The 16,832-nt window shown below is 60.7% G+C and overlaps 1 long non-coding RNA gene across 1 annotated transcript; it reads right to left on the minus strand.

The window, feature by feature from the left end:
* Positions 1 to 2: 2 nt before the first annotated feature.
* LOC129400880 (uncharacterized) lies at positions 3 to 13,164 on the minus strand. The gene is made up of 3 exons (XR_008627949.1): positions 13,002 to 13,164; positions 1,937 to 1,987; positions 3 to 143 (listed from the first exon to the last, which is right to left on the minus strand). It is a non-coding gene; the product is annotated as an uncharacterized LOC129400880 (long non-coding RNA).
* Between the last annotated feature and the right edge of the window lie 3,668 nt (positions 13,165 to 16,832).

Raw genomic sequence — 16,832 nt, forward strand, 5'->3', positions numbered from 1 at the left:
ACGGGAGGGGGACACTGCAATTCGGCCAACGCCGTCAGCAGCCATCGCCCCCGCTCCCGGGCCGGGCCCACCAGCCACACGGCATAGTTACTCTCCACAGTTCAAGGGCAAGCGGCCACTGGCCCCTGGGGCCACGCTCAAGCCTGCAAGAGAAAAGAGATGGCATCTGTCAGTCGGGCAGGGACAGCTCGTGCCTTCGTGCCCACAGCACCGGAGACAGTGTTGGCTGGGGCGGGGGGGTCAGGGGGGGGCAGCAGGGCAGCAGTCACAGACATGGTGCCCTAGTGAACTGCTTCCTGTGGGCATCTCCCAGGGCTAAAGTGAGTCTGTCTACAGACACACACACACTCACATACACACACTCACATACCCTCACACACACACCCTCACACATACACACACACCCTCACAGACACACACACCTTCACACACACAACTCCACAGACATACACACACCCTTACCTTCACACACACACACACACACACACACTCTCACACATAAAGACACTCTCACACACACCCTCAGACATACACACACACCCTCATGCACATCCTCACACACACACCCTCACACACAGATATACACATACCCATACACACTCACACACACCCTCAGAGACATACACATAAACTTGCATGCTCAAACATACATACTCACAGACACACATCCACACACATACTCACATAGACACACACAGATGCACACTAACACACAGGTGCACACCTACACAGGCATACACATACCTATACCCTCATACTCACACAAACCCTCACACATACAGAAACACCTTCACATACATACACTCTCACACACACATACACAGCACACACACCCTCAGATACACCTTCACACAGACATACAGTCACACATACACCCACACATAAGCATACAGACACACCCTCACACATACACACCCTCACAGACACACACAGTCATACACAAGCACACCCATACACTCTCAGACCACACACACGCTCACACGCATGCGAGCCCATGAATGATGCAGGGGCTACAGGGCAGCGGGGACTGGGGGCTTCGGACCTTCAAGGAAGGTCCCCGGCCTTTGCCAGGCAGACGCCAACACACCCCGTCCGCAAACTCAGGACAGTCTCCAGGGCCAGCGTCCACTCTGCTGCTGCTCACAGGCCTTCCCGTCCCCGAGACCCGCGCAGGACAACAGGGGTCCTGTAGCCCCTGCATGTCTCTCCCTATGGGAGAGTTGGAAGCGCATCAGTCCTGGTCACACACATGCCCGGTATGGAAGGCTGCCCCTGTTTCCGGGTCAGCGCCCTTGCTGAAAGGGCAGGCTGCCGCTGATACACTCGGAAGGCGCACCAGGGCCGTGAGATCCAGGTGGAGGGCAAGCTAACAAGCGCGCGTCAGCCCCGGGTCACAGCATCTCTGCTGCAGAGAGATCAGACGCCGCCTCAGCCCAGAACGGAGCGAACTGGGCCGCTCACGTGCACTGGTTTTTTTTAAGTAATTAAGAAGGAGACTTTCATCTCTGGAGAGGGAGGAGGCTGCCTTTGAAGGTGCTGGAGAGGGAGCCTCTGTCCTCTAATGCCTGTGCTGGGCGGCAGTGGGGGGTCCCCGCAGCTTCCCGCCCTTTAGATCCCAATGAAAAGTTGATGTCAATATTCAAAAAGGTCGGGAAAAGCCGTGCCAGACAGACGATCGCCAAGTGTCAAAAAATATTGATGATGGGAAAGCTTATAGCAGCCGATCTAAATTTACACCAGCAACAGCTGAGCCCAAAGGGTCATAACAGTTCGGGAACATTTTTCCTTCATTCAGCGCTAGGATCTCTCTCTCCACCACCTCCCACCCGTTTTCCAAAGAATATTCGGTTTTCTTGGTCTCACCCTAATGGGAAGAGCCAGTGCGGGGGGAAGGGTGTTTGCAGGGGGGCGGCACGGCAGGTCACTCCCTCCTTACCGAGGCTCCCTCCTTCCTGACGCACTCAAAGGTACTCTTCGTGTGTAGTTTCTGGTGAAGAACAGAAAAGTGGCAGTTAGAACCAGGCCAAAGGCCGAGCAAGAACCACCTGCCCACCCCTGGGATTGGGGGACCGGAGGTCTGGGTCGGAGAGACACATGTGATTATAAAAAGGGGGGGCCGGAACTGACACCCCAAGCCCACAGGCACACATGGCCCTCTGGGAGACACCACCCAACACGGTGGTCCGGGAATGACTGCAGAGAGGGAATGAGGCCGAACACTGAAATGGGGCATGTCCTTTGAGTTGAGGAGCCCCACCTAGGGACAGAGGACGAGAGGGCCGTGGGGCTGGCTTACGAACAAAGAGCATGGGTGGGCCTGCAGGGGGAGGCCCTGAGGAGCAGACACAGGCCCATGGCCATCTCCAACATGGACAGGCGAGCTGGGCCAAGGCCAGCAGCACTGTGCCCACAGCCTGGGCCCCACAGCCGGGTATGTGCAAGACAGAGACAGGGAGAGACACAGAAAGAGAAATCTCCAGTCACCAAAACCAACTGTATGAGTCACACAGCCATGTGTGTTTGTGTGTGTGTGAGAGAGAGAAAAAGAGAGAGAGAGGAGAGGGGTGAGGGGAGAGAAAGGAGAGAGCATGAGAGAAAAAGAGGAGAGACTGGTCACCCTGACACCATGTGTGTTTGTGTGTGCGTGTGCGTGTGTGTGTCTGTGTGTGAATCCCAGGGCCGAGTATGTGACCTCAGGCCACGCTGACTAGGGGTGCTCTCCCCAGGGAACCCCACAACCAAGCCTCCTGACCCAGCCCCCGCGGGACAACACCGGGGAGGGAATGAGGCAACACAGGGACAGGACAAGGCTGGCCAGGGGGATCTAGAGGGCGCTGGCGGCCTCGGTACAGTGCTCAAGGCACTAGGGTCAAATTCTTTCATATTGAAGCCGAAAATATTAAAAAAATCACACAACATCGAAACAAGACATTCTTCAAAGTCCTGAAGAGGGGTCAGAGCCCATAGCACAGCAGGTAGGGCGTTTGCCTTGCACGCGACGACCCAGGTTCGATTCCCAGCATCCCGTAGGGTCCCCCAAGCACTGTCAGGAGTAATTCCTGAGTGCAAAGCCAGGAGTAACCCCTGTGCATTGCCGAGTACAGCCCAAAAAGCCCAAAAAAAAAAAAAAAAAACCCAACCAATTCCAAGGTGGGACCAGGTAGGACCAGAGCGACAGATAGCACAGCGGGGAGGGCGACTGCCTGGCACGTGGCTGACCAGGGTTCGATCCCCGGCATCTGTTGTAATCCCCTGAGTCTGCTGTGAGCGTTGTCTGAGCCAAGTACCAGAAGTGACCCCTGGGCACCAGTGCGGTGTCATCCCCCCAAAAAAGAAAAACGAAAAATCATCTATTCTAAGAGTAAATATTTCTCGGCTCTGTGGCCACACATGATCTGCACAAACACTTCCTTTTGCCTCTTCCTTGAAACCCAGTTTTTAAAATGTGAAAACATCACACCAGGCAGGGTGGCTAAGGACACAGTCAGCTCTGGGCTGACCGCACGTGGTCCATTCCCGCCCGGGGCTCCCGTGTGACCGCTTCGCTCTCCCTCCCTCAGTGTCACCGCACCTTGTCCTGCTCCCTCTTGAGTTCTGGGAAACCTCTGCTGTCCGGGGGAAGAACATGGCCCTCGGGGCTGGGGGGGGTGGGGGTTGTCTCCTCTGGACACCGGCCATCGCCCCGCCACAGGCTCGTGGGGAAACCCAGGCAAGAGTCCTGGGGCCGAGTCCTCCACAGGGCGGGACCCTGCCCAGGGTCTCCGCCCTCACACTCAGCTCACACTCACGGGGCCAAGGCCAAGAAAACACACGTCACCGACCCTGACCCACACCTCAGAGAACTGTGCATGGGGCGCCACCCGGGGGAGGAAAGCGCTGAGGTTTCACCCACCTCCCAAGGACGAGGGTTCGAGGCGGACTGGGTGGGGGTCTGGGTGAGGGTTCTGCTCGGACCTCCCATACTGCCGTGCCTTGGGCCCTTCCCCCCTCACCTCAGGCGCTCAACTCTGCCTCTCATTCCCTTCCCCGGCGCCTGGCCTCCCAGACATCCCGGCCCTGAGGGGGAGCCCGCGGACAGGGAGAACCCAGCAAACACGAGGCCGCTCCGCCCTTCCGACATGCCAGTGCTCGCCAGGATTCACCACGGCCACCAGAGCAAACAGGGATTTCTTTCTGCAACTGTCCTTGCATCGTGTCTCACTACGCCCTTAGAACTTGGGGGTCCCAGGCTTGGCATCACACTCGGGACCCTAGGGGGCGCTCCTCCCCTGCACAATCTCCCCTACTAACCGCGGGACAGAACTGCCAGGCAGAGCAAGAATGTCTCACCATTGCTGGGGTTCTTGTTTTGGGGACCACACCCACAGTGCTCAGGGCTTACCCATCTCTCTGCTCAGGGCTTACTCCTGCCTAGTGTTCGGGACTTACTCCTCACTCAGTGCTCAGTGCTTACTTCTGTCTCAGTGCTCAGGGATTTCCCGGTCTCAGTGCTCAGGGCTTACTACTATCTCTGCTCAGTGCTTACTCCTCAGTGCTCAGTGCTTATTCCTGTCGCTCTTCAGGGGTCATTCCTGGAGGTGCTAGGTCATGCGGTACCAGGAATTGGCCTGGTCGGCCGCTCACCAGAAGGGCTGCCCACTAGGGAGTCGATCCTCTCTGCCACCCCCAGCAATGCCAGGAGCCCCTACCTCCCCGGGCCCAGGCACCACCCACTCCCCGCAGCCCTGTATGAGGGTGTCCTCTCAGTACAAGGACAGGTCCAGCTGCCCGCCCCCCCCCAACCCCCAGCCCTGCCTGAGAAGATGAAAAAAAAAAACAAGATAACGGGGGAAGTAAAAAGCGACTCAAGGGGCTGGCGCACAAGTACACATGGGGGCGCTCCTCACCCGGGGGTTGTCGGGCACTGCTGGGTGTGATCCAAGCGTCTCCAAACTGAAGGGGGGGGGGGCAGAAGCAGCAGGAAGGCTCGGGGACGAGGGGTGCGCCCCAGAGCGGGCGCTAAGAGGGCACCGCCCACAGGCACGCACGCAACGCCAGCGCTAAGCAGGCAGTCAGGGCTTTCTTAGTGGAGGTAAGAGCTTTTGTTCCTGGAATGTCTCTCTTGCATGGCTGTCACCGGTAACTTGTTTTGCCAACTTTTTTCATTTTTTTTTGTTTGTTTCTGGGCCACACCCAGAGGTGCTCAGGGGTTCCTCCTGGCCCTGCACTCAGGAATTACTCCTGGCAGTGCTCGAGGGACCACATGGGATGCCGGGGATCAAACCCAGATCAGCTGCGTGCCAGGCCAACACCCAACCCACTGTGCTACTGTCTCTCCAGCCCCCCAATTTTTCTATTTTAAAAACTGTCTTTAAAAAAAAATAATAAAAGCCCCTTGCTCATGGCACTTTCCCACCAGTTTCCAGATTCTTGTTGACCAACGTTTGCTCTGCCTGCCGCTTGGATCTGTGGCACATGGGCAGTGGTAGGAACCCGCATGCAGTACCCCACGCACAGCCCAGGGCGCAGATCTGAGCCAACTGCTCCTGCGCTGAATAATTTCTCTGCAGCCGCATGAAAACTTCTCAAGGAACGATTTTCCCACCCAGTTTGCAATACCCTGTGGCCCGGAGAACCTTATCACTGTGCCCCATAAACACTCGGGCACCAGCTCAAAGTCCTGGATTACGTCTTCATTGCCAGCCAGGTTTGAACACAGAGCCCAGTAAGTCAGTCTGGGTCGCTGGGACAGGAAACCCCAAGATAAAGGTGCCTCCTTGAGGCAGGTGGGGACTGACCCGTCCCACCACGACTGAGCCCAGCTCCCAGGGCCGAGGAACCGCCCTGGTTCCTCCAAGTCGGGCCGAAACCCTGCGGAGCTCAGGCTGATGGGGACGCCAAGGGCGGGAGTCGAAGCAGGGGGGAGAGGCGACTTCCATCGTGAGGCACGCACGAGGAGGAACGTCCTGCTTCAAGAGCTGAGAAACAGGAGAGAAAAGGAAGAAAGCGAGAGGCAAGAGAAAGAAATGGATGAGATGGGGACCAAAGGGGGGGAAAGGAGATAGACATATGGCGCTGCAGTCAGGAATGGGGGCGGGCTCAGCCCTGCAAGGTGGGGGCACCGATCAGTGGAGGAAAAAGGCCTGCAGATCTGACACCTCCGGGGACACCGAGGACATCCGGGACTCCTTCGACTCACCCAAGAGGAAACCAAGGCCTCCTTTTGCCATGAAAGTCGGCTTCAGAAACGGAGACCAAAGGGAACCTCCAAGCTTCTCATTCGGAACGTTGGAGAAATAACCATCCCGGCGGGGAGGGGCCCAGTAGGGCTGGGGCGGGCTCTGCAGGCAAGAGCCCCGGGTTTGACCCCCAGCTCCACCAGGCACAGCCCAGCTCCTTCACCGAGCCCGCCCTAGCAGCCCCAGGCGGAGGAAATTAGCCAACCCTCCCCGGAACAAAGGCTAACAAAGATAGCTACGGAAACTCAGTGCAGCCAGGAACCTCCAAGAATTAAATTAGTTTCCTCCAAGAATTAAATTAGTTTGCATTTAAAAGGGGAAGTGTTCTACCAGACACTTCTTAGCCCAAAGGGTGAAAAAAAATCCTCTCCAATTATCCACACCTTTGTATTCCTCCTAGCAAAGCCTGTTGCCATTCTCCTGTATCAGATTAACTTCAACTGGACTTTACTTTGTTTAAAAAACAAAGTCTGCACTTTCCTGGCTTCCCAAGGACAGTCCCCTCCAGAGTGAGTGGGGGTGAGGGGCTATCGGTTGCTCTCTTCTTCCTCGCCTTCACTTTAGATCTGAATATTAGCTTCAATTAGCTCCCCTGATCAAACGTCCCTCCAGGCAGCTGCTGGAAAGCTGAGAGGTGACAGGGTCCCCCTCTGGACACAGGGGAAGGCCACAGCTGCAGGCAGATCTTTGGGAGGGAGGGGGGTCACCAGTCTGAAGGAACGGAGTTCCCACTCAGTCATGCAAAACACTGAGGGCTTCGGAGAGGGTGAGAAGGACTCACCAGCCAGAGGGGGTGGATGTCCTCTGGCCTCCCCAAAGGAGCTTCAGGAGGGTCTAAAGCCCGTAAGGATACGAAACAGGAATCCTAGCTGTCCCCCTAGACACGGTCCAGGCGACAGAGGCCCGGGTGGAGAGTCTGGGAGAAGCCGGTGCGGCTGCGGGGGGCATTCCCCTCCCCGGAGGGCCCAGCTCTCTCCTGGGCACACGTCTCTGCCCCTCGGTCTCCCGCTGCCCTTCCCTGCTGGCCACCTGCTGAGCTCTCGGGGGCCACCTCTGCCTGGCTGTGCCGGCTCCCTTTTCCCGTCCTTGCTCCCGTCTGGCTCCCGCAGCCGTGGGCGATGAGGGAAACAGGCCTCAGAAAGAACCCACTGGCGCTCTACATTTGGGGGCTTCTGGAGCCAGCCCCGGAGGTGCTCGGGGTCCAGCCTGGTGTCCCGCGGCCCCCTCCAGCCCTGCTCGTAAGAGTCACCGTGAGCTGAGCACTCGGGTTACCACCGAGGCGGGGAAGCCGAGGGGACGCTCACGTTCAAGCTGCTTCCCAGTCGGGTCGGGAGCAGAAGCGCCTTGTGCATGAGACCCGGGGAGTGTGGCCCCCGGCGCCGCCCACGGGCACCCGTGTGATCCTGGCAGCTCCGGGGCCCAGCACCCCGCATGCAGCCCCATCACGGCAGGGCAGCCACAGACTCCGTGTCTCCAGCGAGCGAGACTAGCCAGAGGGGCTGGAGCGTGGGTGTGCCATCAGCTGCCTCACACACAGCCGGCCTTGGTCTGACCCCCTGCACCGCATTCGGGCCCCTGCCTGAGCACTGAGCCAGAAGCAGCCATCGAGCACTAACAGATGTGATCCAACCACAACTCCCCTCAAAAAATAAAACCAATACACCTCATCCGTGGACGTGTGACGTGTGTCTGCCACCAGAGCATTGCTGTGCCAGGAGGACAGGACAGGGCAAGTGACGGGGGGGGGGGGGGGGCTGATGACCCACAAGCCCAAAGGACCGGAAGACGACCATCTGCAACCCGCCCATCTCTTAAACCCGAGGGCAGGCTCCAAGAGGAGGGAGGTTTCTGCCTTCTCTGGGGAATACTTAGGGGACCCTCCCATCAACCGGGAGCTTCCGGCCTTCTCTCCCCTCCCTTGCCCTGTCCTTACATGACCCTTCTGGGGACCTGCCTTTCCGCCTGTCCCTGGTCCTTGCTCTCAACGCTGACTGTGCGAGGCCCAGCTGACACCACCTCCTCTCTCCCTGGCCCACCTGCAGGGTCCCCCACACAGGACCCCCCGAGCCAGCTGCACGCGGCCACTCACAGCCCCACACACAGAACCGCTGCAGCAGGGTCCAGAGGATGGGGTGGGCTTCAGTCCAACTCCGCGTAGTGTCCACTCCCAACCCGTCCCAAGCCTAGGCCTGAGAGCAGGGACGGCCAGGCGGTGCCAGAGCCCAGGGGCAGGGCGTGGAGAGAACATGACACAGATTTCCCATACACACGGCACAGATTCCCCACAAACATGGCACGGGTTCCCCACGCACACAGCACGGATTTCCTGCTGCCCGGCCGCCGGCTGCTACTCTCCAGGGAGGCTGGCCATAGGTCGAGAGAGAACTGCATGTGGGCACTCCGAAAGGCCCGGCGCTCTCCGCAACATACACAGCCACCCGCCGCCGAGACCACACCGGAGGCAAACAAGAGAGCTGGGAAGAACCAAGTCCGGAGAGCAGAGCTGGCGCCAGTCCGGGTGACCACGACACCAGGAGAAGAGCATAGTGGCTGAGCGCGCGAACTGGCCGGGAGCAGGGCTCAAGGCGCAGAGAGGGACTGTGCTGTCACTCCAGACATAAACAGCCCTCCACCACGGGCGCAGTCAGCGGGGACCCTGAGCCCTAAGTCCCAGCCCCCGGACTTTGGGGTAAGCCCTCATTCCTCGCAAACCACACCACATCTGATCTCTCCCCTTCGGCCATTTCAGTCCTACCCCAGACATCAAAATCAAACCTCCGGCTCGGTCAGTCCCCTGGCCATACTGGCCACACTGGACTTCCCAGGCCAGCGACTTGGCCTCGGGCATCTGACAACACCTTCAGCCCATCAAGTCATTCGTGCATTTCCCTGTGAGCTTGGGCCACTCCCGGCTCCTCCCAGCTCTGTGTCCGGAAGACCGCGGGGGCCACAGGGGTCTGCAGGTGCCCATTGCACCTCCTCTCCAGCCCTGCACAGCCAAGAACAGAAAGACAGGTCTGAGCAGGGGCAGCGGCCCATGGGTGGGCAGCCACCCGGGAGGGCAAGGAAGGGAGTGGCCACCGTCGCGGCTGCTTCCATCAGCCCATGGGGTCCCCGTCCACGCGCTTCCATCCGGATGCCCGCCCGCCTGGGGGCAAAGTGCTGCTTCCGCGTGCAGATGAGGCAGCCCCTGACTCAGGGCAGCCTGTCTGGGCGAGCAGCAGCCGCCTGCTGCAAAGACAGATCGATTTTCCTCCCAGCCGCAACAAGCAGAGGGACTGTGGCCGAGAGACCTCACACCTCCTGCGGCCGTGACTACCGGCGTCCAGGTTCTCCACACGAATGCAAGGACCCGCTTCTCTGTCCTTTGAAGCCATCCCTGGTAGCGTGTATGGGGGAAGAGGGCAGAGGGTGCACCCAGCCATGTCGGGGAACCCTGTGATGTGGGGGGTCCGCCCCAGACACAAAACAGGAGCCACATGCACTGCCACCCAAGGTCCGGGATCCAGGAGGGGGTGGAGTCCTAGAGTCATCCCAGGCCCCTCCAGGGAAGGGCAGCGCCCGCCCGGGGCAACGGGACTGTGCAAGGCGGCCGCTCTGGACAGGATGAGAACAAGGATGAGGACGTTTCAGCGGCAGGCCAGGGGGGCATAACACGGGGCGGGCCTCTGAAACGCTTCCTCTCAACAGTCACAAAGGCCCTTTATTTTGTTGTTGCTTCTTGTATTGGGGCCCACACCCGGCGGTGCTCAGGGCTTCCTCCTGGCTCTACACTCAGGAATCACTCCTGACGGGCTCGGGGGACCCTAGGGGGTGCCGGGATGGAACCCGGGTCAGCCACATGCAAGACAAGCACCCTCCCTGCTGTCCCATCTCCTCGGCCCCTCCAAGGCCCGTTTAAAAAGCAAGCTTGCAGGCCATGTCCACCCATCGGCCACAGAACTGTAAAGTGGGGCCAGGGGTCAGGCAACACTCTGCTCGTTTCTGCGCCAGACTAAGTGGGGTGGCCCAGAAGGGGGCCTGCCCCCCGCCCCGGGGACCCACCCCCCTCCAGAATCCTAGGAGAGAAAGAGGCATCCCCTCCCCCCGCTGTGCCCACGGGGCAGCCGCTGTCCCAGGAGAGACCCACACGCCAACAGCCATCGTTGACCAAAGTCCAGCCCCGGTGACACCCAGTCAGGCCCTGCGGAATCCCCATGGCTCTCAGCAAGGAGCCGCTCCACACGGACACCCCGGGCCCCGCCAAGCTGTCCGGAACGGCCCACCAGACGGGTCAGCGCGCGTCTCCGGAAGCTGCAGCTGTCAGCGCTCCTGCCCGGGGGAGACGGAGGGAGAGCTGGCCCAGCCGGCAGGGCCCAGAGCCACCTCGTGACTCGGCAGCCGGCCACGACCCGCCGGGGATCCACATGACCCCGACGCTGCCGCTGGCCCTCACCAGCCCCATCCTGGGCCCCCGGGGCCCCCTTGCCTCCCGGGCCCTCGCTGCCTTCTGGGGGCCAGGTTCCAGAAAGCACCCCAGTTTCCGGGCCATGGACTGCCCAGCGGTCAGCTCTGGCAGTAGGGCGAGTCCCGTGGCCTTGCGGCTGCACAGGCAATGTCATCCAGGAAGGGCCCCATCATCCGCCACTGACCCCCCGCCCCCACGCTCTCTCCACTCCATGGCACTGACCCCCACTGACCCCCACCCCATGCCACTGACACCCACCCCCACGCTCTCTCCACTCCATGGCACTGACCCCCACCCCCACGCTCTCTCCACTCCATGGCACTGACCCCCACCCCATGCCACTGACCCTCACCCCCATGCTCTCTCCACTCCACGGCACTGACCCCCACCCCCACGGTCTCCACTCCATGGCACTGGCCCCCCAATATCCCCCCCCATGTTCTCTCCACTCCAGCCCAGGGCTGTCACCTGGGGCAGCTCCACCGCACATGAGCTGCCACCATCCGAGCAAATACAACCTCAGCACAGAGCCCCTCAGTCCCCCACCGCCCCCCGGAGCCACAGAACCCGAAACAGTGGGCCAGGACAGAGCTGGGCCGCAGGGAGCCCAGGGGGACCCTGTTCCACAGGAGAGCCCCCGCCCAGCCAGGCAGGGCCCGTGGTCCCTCCTCTCACAGACTGCCAAAGTCTGAGCCCTCCTTGGCATCTGCCCAGAGACCGGGGCAAGGGTGACCGTGCAGGGACCAGGGACCCCATCCGCTGACATTTCACAGGACCCAGACAGGAGCAGACTCCCCCTCCCCCCCATCAGCCTGTCACTGAGGCTGCAATGGAAACGGGTACCGAGAAGAACTGGGAAGAAACAAAAATGAAGAAAAAAGGGAAGTTCTCTGAGCCAAGTGTCCCTGGGCAGGCGGGAGCACAGCTCAGGGTTCCACGGAAGGGGCTGGACACCCCTGTCCCGCCGGTCTGGGGGCCTCTCGAGGAGAGACACACTAACCTGAGGACAACCCCCTCCTGTGGCCCATGGGCACGCACGCACATACACACTATCACACACCCTCATCACACGTGCATTCATACACTCACATGCAACCCCCATGCACTCACACACAGCACTCTTCACATACACCTTTGTACACACACAGATACGCACACACACACGGTCCCATACTCTCACAACGTGCACTCATGCAACCCCCATGCACTCACACACAGCACCCTTCACACACTCCCTTGTATACATACATACATACACACACACACACACACACACACACACACACACACACACACACTCCCCACCCAGCCTGGTGCCCTGGGCAAAGGGGTTTCCCAGGCCCACGCCCCCACCCCCCCACCCCATTTCTAAGGCTTGGCCTCACCCCCTCACTACTCTCCAACTATCCACTCCAGCCACAGCACCGGGTCCCCTGGGGGCAGGACAGGCCCTGTGTCCAGCAGGTCCAGACTCCCCAGCACACCCCAGGGCAGCCGGCTATGACCCCCACGCAGTGGGTGGCCCTGAGCACCAAACGGGAGCGACAGGCCCAGCATTCCAGCACCACCTGACGCTCAAGTCTCCCTGAGGAGCCGGGGGTTGCCCAGCACACAAACGAGGACAGGCAGACAGGGGGCCCAGACCGGTGTCCAGTGTCCAGCCCGAATAGCGGGCACAGCCTAAGGGCCACCCCGGGCTGCGTCCCTCAGAATGGGAGCCCGGTTCTCTCATATTTGGGAGGACTTGAGACTCCCGGGGCGGTTTCCCCACGGAATCCCGGCTCCAGAGATGGCTCTGCTGCCCAGCAGGGGTGCTGGCCAAGGCCGGGGTCTGCGGGCCCAGGAGCAGAAGTAAGGGGTGGACCCTGCACACCTCCCACCCCGGGGCTGCCACCCACAAACACCTTCTACAAACGAGGAAAGAAAATAAAAACGGGGGCTGGGGCGGCCCTGAAAGGCGAGCCCCCTAACACACACTGCTGGGCAGCGCTGGCGAGGCTGGTGTCCAGGTCCATCCCACAGGGGAGGTGGACCCGTGCCCCTGGTGCTGCTGCTGCTGCTCCTCCTCCTTCTCCCCCAGGAGCCCCAGAACCTGCCGGGCCCCCACCCCACGGGGGTCGGGGGAGGGACCCTTGGGGCGCAGGTGGAGGCGCTGCCCGCCCACCTGCCCACCAGCCCTTCCTGGGCCCCCGGAGCCGAGCGCGGGGCGGCCGGAGCGCAGCCCGGGCAGTGCAGGCGTATCCGCGCGTGCGTCCATCCGCCGGGGATGCTGCCGCCCCTGCCCCGCGACCCCCCGGGCCCGCTCCCCACCCGCCGCGATCCGGCCAGCGTCCTACCGGCTCCCAGCTCAGGCCGCGGCGCCCGCCAGGCCGCGCCGGATGCTCCGCTCCCCCTGCCGGCCGGCAGCCATGTCCCGGCCGCCGCGGAACCTGCCGAAGGGCCCGGCCGGAAACGCCCGGAAACGCCCGAGCGCGGCGCTCGGGGATGCGGCCGCTTCGGGCTTTTCCGGAGGCGGCCGGCCGCTCCCGAGCGCCGCGCGCCTCCGCCCCGCGCGGGGCATTGTGGGCAAGCTGCGGCGCGCGGGGGTGCGCGGACGGGAGCGGGGGCGCGCAGGGGCTAGCAGGCAGGGGCCGGGAGAAGGGGGCGGGAAGGGCTGGAGCGGGAGAGCTGGACGGGGTGGCTGGGAGCAGGGGCGCGCGGGAACCGGGGAGTGCGTGGGCGGGAGCTGGGGACACGCAGGGCTCTTGGGGCACCTCCAGAACAAGCTCCCCTGTGTCCCCAAGGCCTTTGCATGTAACACCCCGGTCCCACCAGTGCCCCTTGCGCGATCCTCCGGCCCCCAACAGTGCCCCCCTGGGCTGCGCAATACTCCAGCCCCCAACAATGCCCCCCAGCGCGATGCTCAGGCCCCCCCAACAGTGCCCCCTGGGCTGTGCAATATTCGGGCCCCCGACAATGCACCTTGCGTCCTCACCAGTGTCCCTATGGGCTTTTTGTGCCTCAATGACCTCAGTGCCTCCCACGCACGCCCTCGGTGCTCTGAGTCTAGCCTATCAATGCCCACTGTGTGTCCTCCCCTGGGCCTCGATTTGCGACCCCTCGATTGCGACCCCAGCCTAGTGCCCTTCACCGGTTCAGAAATCGCTCTCTAGGGAGGAGAGCACTCGGGACTCTTCTGGAACTCAGACCCAAGACACATGTGCAGACAGCCCCTCGCTCCTTCTGAGCACTTCAGGAAACGGGTTCAGCTCAAGGAGCGACCTGGAGGTCCGCAGGGTGTGGTCTGGAAAACTAAAGTTCAGTCCTAGGCCTCTGCTTCCACTGGAGAAACTCAGCTACCAAGACAACCGGACCGTTTCCCCACACACACGCACACACACCGAAAAGACCTCTCTGAGTGGCCAGGTCCAGCAGGTCTACAAGCCCAGGACAACAGAGAAGAGGTCTGGTGGGGGGTAGGGGGAAGGGCATCCCAGGGCTTTGGGCTGATCCAGTAGCTGGGGAAATAAGCCAAAACCAGGGCAACGGAGCAGAGCAACACTACCCGGCCATGCCGACCACACCGGCCACACTGGAGGGACAGGACCGCACTTTCCGGAATACTGTGCAAGACTCTCCAGCAATCGGAAAGGACACATCTGCTCGTGGCCATAGTGAGCTCAGTTGTGAGTTCAAACTGTTCTTTACGATCTGTAACTGCAGCATAAATCTGCGATCAAAAGCACTTCTGCATCTTGACTTTAACGCTTTAAAGACCCAAGGGGCTGGGCTTGTACTCCGGGATTTCCTAACCCGAGGAACCCAAACTCCTCCAGGACCTGGGAGGCTGTGGGGGCAGCCAGCTGGCGGGGCCTCAGCGCCTGGGTGGTCTTGTTGGGAGGCGCTCCCTCCCTCCAGCCTCCCGGAGGAGCCCAGGGTCCGCACTCCAGCTCGGCCAGTGAAATGCAGCAGACCATTAGTTTCCAGCTGGGTGGTGGTTGGAAATGGGGCTTCTATTTGCAAAATGGAACTTTACAAAACCTAGAGTTCCTGTTTTCTGGAGCACTCTTGCTCCACAGCTGACCTCCTCCCCACAGCCCCTAGCAGGGCTCCAGCCTCCCCACCAGGGTGCAAGAGCAGCGCAGTGAACAGGGCTTGAACAGGGCTTGAACGGTCTGCCCAGGAAAAGCTTGCAACTTTCTTAAAACCCAGAAGCAGGGGCTGGAGCGATAGCACAGCGGGGAGGGCGTTTGCCTTGAACGCGGCCAACCCGGGTTCGATTCCCAGCATCCCATATGGTCCCCTGAGCACCGCCAGAAGTAATTCCTGAGTGAGCCAGGAGTAACCCCTGTGCATTGCCAAGTGTGACCCAAAAAGCAAAAAAAAACCCAAGGGGCTGGAGAGATAGCACAGCAGGTAGGCGTTTGCCTTGCACACGGCCAACCTGGGTTCAAATCCCAGCATCCCATATGGTCTCCTGAGCACGGCCAGGGGTAATTCCTGAGTTCAGAGCCAGGAGTAACCCCTGTGCATCGCCAGGTGTGACCCAAAAAGCAAAAAAAAACAAAACAAAACAAAAAAACAGAAACAATCTAGAAAAAGGTACCTCTGGGGACACTTTTGCCCAGACATCATGGTGCCCTGCTCCACGGTTTTATTTTTCCCCAGTACAATTTAATTCCTCTTCTCCAGGGGTGGCTTCAAAGCAGGCAGCTGCTGTGGGAGTCACCAGGTGTGGGGGTGGCCCCAGGTGTGGCTGGGATGCCACGGAGCACTGCCTGGTAGGCATGAATCTGTAAATTCCAGCACCAGAACTGGCCCATGTGCCAAGGGTGCAAGCAAGCGTGAGCAACAGAATCCCGTCATTGACAGGAAGGGAGTGGGTGCATATGTGTGTGCGTGCATGTGCACGCACTGGGGGGAGATAGGTCTGCCAGGTGCAGACTAGAGGAGGCTCAGCGTGTGCCTTGCTGTACATCTGACTTAGCACATGCTGTTCCTCATGCTGATCCACGTGTTCTAAGTAGAGCTGAGCTCCAGGAAAGGCAACAGCCTTGCTAGCTTTGGGGGTTGCTGGGCATGCGGGTGCGCTGGCAGCCCCTCAGTGGGATCTTGCGAGTCTATCCTCGTCCCCGCCCACCTGGCTCAGCGCCCTGGAGCTCCTGACGCTCCTCCCCACTGGAGGCCATCCCGGGTGCCTTCCCCGGCACGCTCAGCTGCCGTGCGTCACCTCGGGCGCTAAGTAGGTCTGTCGCTCCTGCCTTGGTGCACCATGACTTCACCGGCCTATTAGTGGAGCCTCTGAATAAATACCCGATTGCCAGGCAATAAGCTAAATCCCTCTGCAGGCTCCAGCGTGCCCTCCTCTTCACAGGGCGGGGCAGGCTGGAAGTGGGGCAGAGAAACTTGCAGGGGCTGAATGAATCAGGTGCCCAAGGCCAGGAGCCGGGGCAAAGGGGCAGGGAATTCCCTCTCCAGGACCCCGTTCCTGCCCCTCGGGGCCCCTCCCACCTCCCCTCTCTGCCCTCCTGGGATGTCGGGGGGCGGAGTGTGATCATTCCCGGTCCTCACACAGACGCAGCCCAGGCTGACGGGACACCCACGTCACGTCAACTCAGACTCAACGGGTCTCTCCAGAGCACTGTCAGCGACCCCCTCCTCCCTGGGCTGGCCGGAATCCCACCGCACACACGCTCTCGCTCACGCTTCCTCCTTCAAACTCATGTCTCCTCTCCTGAGCTGCACCTGATGTTGCAATCCCCGGTGCGGAACAGAACAATCAGGCCCAGGGCCACTCTCCCCAAGAGGGAGCCCAGGACCCAGGGTGTGGTGCAGTGGTAGATGGCATGGGGGTGTGTGGTGTGTGTGTGTGTAGGATGGAGGACCCAGGGTGGTGCAGTGTAGATGACATGGGTGGTGAGAGAGAGAGAGAGAGAGAGAGAGAGAGAGAGAGAGAGAGAGAGACCAGGGTGGGTGTGTGTAGGAGGAAGGGTCCAGGGTGGTGCAGTGGTAGATGACATGGGTGTGTTGTGTGTGTGTGTGTGTGTGTGTGTAGGAGGGAGGGTCCAGGGTGTGTGTGTGTGTGTGTGTGTAGGATGGAGGGCCCAGGGTGGTACAGTGGTAGATGACATGGGTGGTGTGTGTGTGTGTGTGTGTGTGTATGTGTGTGTGTGTGAGTGAGGGAGGGC

This window comes from Sorex araneus, chromosome 1, assembly GCF_027595985.1.
Source record: "Sorex araneus isolate mSorAra2 chromosome 1, mSorAra2.pri, whole genome shotgun sequence".
NCBI lineage: Eukaryota > Metazoa > Chordata > Mammalia > Eulipotyphla > Soricidae > Sorex > Sorex araneus.